Raw genomic sequence first — 4,875 nt, 5'->3', positions numbered from 1 at the left:
TTTAAGCTTTTTTGCTTCTTGGCTGGTCTACTATAATAATTCAAATAAAAATGTAGTAGGAACTGAATTTCCATTTCAAAATGTATTTCTGTTATTTTACCTCCAACTTCTGCTCCTTGGAACAATGATGATGAATAATGATTTGATAAAATGGATGATTGGAACAAAGATAATGATTAAATACATACATGAAACCAGGATTCGAACCTGGAGGAACCTCACTCCATATAGCGTTGCAATCATCACTCCACTATGAAAATATTTCTAACAATTATTTTGCAAATTTCTGTTTTAGGCTCATCATATTTAACATTCATTATAAAGTTAGATCATTGAAGTGAGCTCATATCGTGAACCAAACTGCCCTTTAATAACAGGACGATATCGTTAAGCATTATAGTGCCAATTGGATCCATTATTTTCATATCCATTTACTCAACATCTGTAAGTTCCATTATTAACTTAACTTGTCTAAGGTTGTAACAATGTAATATCAATATTTTTTAAACATGTTTTGTAAGTTCATAGTCTCATATACGATGTTGAAACTATTTTTATTTGTTCCTTTTGCAGATGAGCATTTGAGAAACTAATCGAAGTGTCTTCTACCAATAGTAAAGAGCACTATTGAAATTTGTACAAAAGGACAATAGGTTTGACCGACAATGGCAGTTGCGTACCATGGCAGTTGGTGTATAAGCTTCTACGGAATATACTGTAAATCAACAAAGTTGACTGTTTGAACTTTACATGGAAGAGTACATACATTCTTGCTTGCTAGTGTAGACACTTGATTGAATGGTGATGATTTACTAGAAATCAAGAGTCCAAAATATGCTCAAGAAATTATGTTTCAATCCTTATCTGGTAGCAAGTGGTCATCAATTGTAAATTGTATATTAGGGGAAACAGGAGGAATAAAAAACAGTGCCAGGGGTGTGACTTACTTGTCTTGTCTGTCAAGCATTGGTATGCATTCATTGATATTCTTGCAAGTTTAAATTTTTATAGGTATGTTCAAAAATCCTAAGAAAATAAATTTCTTCCTGAATACGATGATGATTTGCAAAAAGCATATCTCTCAGACAGTGGCGGCAATTAGGGGGTGGGGCAGATGGCCCCCACTTTTACCCCAAAACTATACAAAACCTCATCTACCAATGGAAATTAAAGTGTCCTTGCCCTCTCCCAGTTTTGGAACCCAATCGCCAACACTGCTTTCAGAGAACGCAATAATGTTTTGCAGGTTCCGATAAAGAAAAATAATAAATATGAATTGAAACAACAACGTAAATATGATTCTATATATCCCGAAAATCTAGTTTTAGTAGTCCCTGTAAACAATTATTTTGCAAGCTATTGAACTTCTATTCTAATGGTATTTATTACTGTATTGTATATTCCCTCGAAATACGTTTTTCAAATCTTCTTTATACACAGAAAGGCTAATTGGGACTGGACCAACAGTTTAAAGTGGGATCCAAACCACTATATACAGTCACCGGCAATAAAAATGGGACACCTATATTCTGAAATACCTGCATCCCTGCAATGCGTTATGTGTGTTGCCTAACTCAACGGTAGTGACAGAACTTGCCATTGAAAATTTGCTATTACAATTCACTCATCGCCGTAGATTTAGACAACACACAAGACGCATTGCAGAGAAGGGAGACTTTCAGGATCTAGTTGTCCCATTTTTATTTGACGATCGTTGTACACTCACCGTCCATCGAACCTGGGACTCCTGTATTACAAGGCGATTACGTTACCACTTTGCCAAGGGGGAGGCTCAACTTCCCTCGCAATTCATACCAATATGTTGCTGAAATCGATGATATATCAGCAGTGTTTGAATAGTTACTCTTTAAAAGTAACTCCGAGTTAATCACTTGAGAAAGTAATTAGCATATAATTACTGTTATTACTGTTCTTTAGAAAGTACTTGACATAGTTATTATTACAGTTACTTTACTCTAGATTTGTTTCATCTCGTAAGACGTTGTTCGGATCATGAGTTGCAAGCGCGATGTCCTTTTCACCACCGATGACCACTAAATGCTAATCATTAAGTTTCATGAAATTATAACTTATTTCTTACATTTCATGTACAAACATTGAGGCAATAAAATTCACAGTAAACTTCTGTTACAAAGCAATGACGATTAACATTTCATTTCATTTTGTTGAGCAAACCAAATATTTTTTAGAATTTTTGTTGAACTATAAAATTACTGTGTGTCCATTTGAATTGTTGGAGATTATGTATGTAATCTTATATGGTAAGTGTTCTAATACAAATAAACTTGGGATACATTATGGCTCTTGACGAAAAAAATACAAAATTGTCCTCATGGTTTCGAGATTTTAATAATCATCAATTATTTGATTGAATGATTTGCTTTATTTTACTTTGCTTTTTGTGCCACTTTTGGCTAGTTTACGATGATGGAGATGAGTGGATATGATGAAATTGTTGAATTTGACACTCATGAATATCCATGCCCAGGCCAGGATTCGAACCCGGGAGCCCTGGCGTCGTAGCGCGATGTGCTAACCACTCCGCCACCGGGGTCGGCTTTAATAATCGTCAATTTACCCATTCTTTCAAGAGAACATTTGGTTCAAGATATTATTTCTTTCCATGCAGTAAAGTAATTCTACAACTTACTAGTTAGGTGGAAAAATAGCTGAGACACAATTACTAATTTCATAACGTAAGTAGTTTACAGTTACTGTTACTTGAAAATGTTACTCATACTTCCAAAAATTCTACATCAGCTGCAGAACAGAAAACAAAATAGACCAAATCCGTAAGGAACTATGAAACAGGACATTGTGTGGTGATAAGACATGCAAATAAATTAGGTGCGCTACAAAACTGTATTTAATATTGAACTATTATAAAAATAACAAATATGTCTTCTATTGTGTATCCAGGATGCTTCTGACATTTTTGTTTCAAAATCGCTATATTAAAACTCAGTAAATAATAAGGGTGCAGAATTCAATGTTTATTCACTTCAAGGATAAAGGATTGAGGATCGTTAGAGAGCGCTAATATTTATAAATATTTACAAAATGTACACTGAAATTCTGCAAATTTATAAAGAAAATCTGGTAACGTCACCGATAAAAGATATAAATGTGTTCAAGTTCTGTCATATAAAGTGAATTCTACAGTCAACGCAGCATTCTCTTCAAACGTAATTGCAAAATATTTTCAATTATTTCAATTACTCTCCTTACTTTATGGATTTCGTGTTTGAATTAACTACAGTTATCTTTGTACGTTCTCTTCTGCTTTCGAAATATTAAAAGAAATACATAATACAATACAAGGGATTTTATATTACTATTACGACTATTACTATCTTGCACTGCTGATAAATTGTTGTATTCTTTTTCAATAAGAACATACAACTAAAATCTCATGATAAACAATTAGGTTGCTCCACATCTACTTAGATTTTTCAATAAAATCTGCTAACCAACGTGACGTCATATCCCATCAAGGAGTACCCTAATCGACCAACCTGTATGTATCTACCTTGATTACGCGGAGATCTGGCAATATGGCCTTGGTTTGCCATGGCAAACTGTGCTGCCATCTGTTATCGAAAAATTACCACAAAATTGCCTTTAGTACGGCCTTAAGAAAAAAACTTTTACCTGCATGGAATGTTAATAATAGGCATCCATGCTAAATCAATCAGTTATGGGTCCGACAGAAAAACTAGAGTGGATGCCACCAAAAATATCGACCTTATAGGTCATTTCAAGGTCATATTCCGACCACAAAAGGTCAAATTTCAAACTCATCCAAATATGTTCTCGTAAAATATCAAATTAAAGGTATGGACGAGACAAACTGTTTGGTGATATTTTAGGTCAGAATATCGATGTCAGAAGTAGTCTTGTGGGGCAAAGTTAATCAAGCTAAATTTGTATACACTTGAGTCCTATATAGTGGACCATCCAAGAAGCAAAAAAGCATTTTAAAAACATTTTACTGTATGGAATGATAATATCCGACATCCATGCAAAATCAATCAGTCATAGGTCTGAGACACCAACTAGTTAAGCTTCATACTCACTGGTATTCAAAGTAAACTATTTAGTACAAACCGCTACTGAAATTCAATATGAAATTGAACCAAATATACGTAGCATAATCAGGACAAATTATGATTTCTATGAAGCTCTGTGTCATCCACAATTAAATGATTGCCCTTGTACTTGCAAGTATGGGAACTAGTATCTTCATTAATCTATAACCAGTACTTATTTGTAAATTCGCAGCAAACATACAGACTTGTGTTCGATAGACGGTAAGACTTTAGTCTCATAACTGTTAGGGTGTACTTTTACACTTTAAATATATACAGCATCAAGTTATTGGACGAAATGCACTCTCATCATGAGCCGTCCTAAATTATAAAAGGACAAGAAAACAGAAGAACTTCATACAGTTTACAGAACCTTTTTTCTGACGTGTTTCTGTAAAAGAAGATAACAGAACTTTGTCCGAAACTTGCAAACATTCAGGGATCTCACATTACATCTATTCGAATCAAACCTAACTTAGCCTGACCTACTGAATACATATGAATATTTGCGAGCTGCTTCAAAAATAAAAATGGAAAAACTCGTGCAGAAAACAGGTCAGAAAGTACTCGTTTCAACCATGTACAAGGGCAAAGTAAAATAAACATTTAAACAAACTCCTGATTTGCAGTGGCGTAGCATGGACATTTCGGGTGGGAACGCCAAGTCCGAAGGAAGGGTCGGCCCTTTTTTGCTTAATAATTTACTTATGGAATTAGTCGCCACAGGTATTATTTGCCTGAAGTCAGCTGGGCTTTCAATAAAACA

This window comes from Lepisma saccharinum, chromosome 20 (genome assembly GCF_977018435.1).
Source record: "Lepisma saccharinum chromosome 20, izLepSacc3.1, whole genome shotgun sequence".
NCBI lineage: Eukaryota > Metazoa > Arthropoda > Insecta > Zygentoma > Lepismatidae > Lepisma > Lepisma saccharinum.
The sequence above is the reverse complement of the archived record's forward strand: the minus strand, read 5'-3'. Positions refer to the sequence as shown.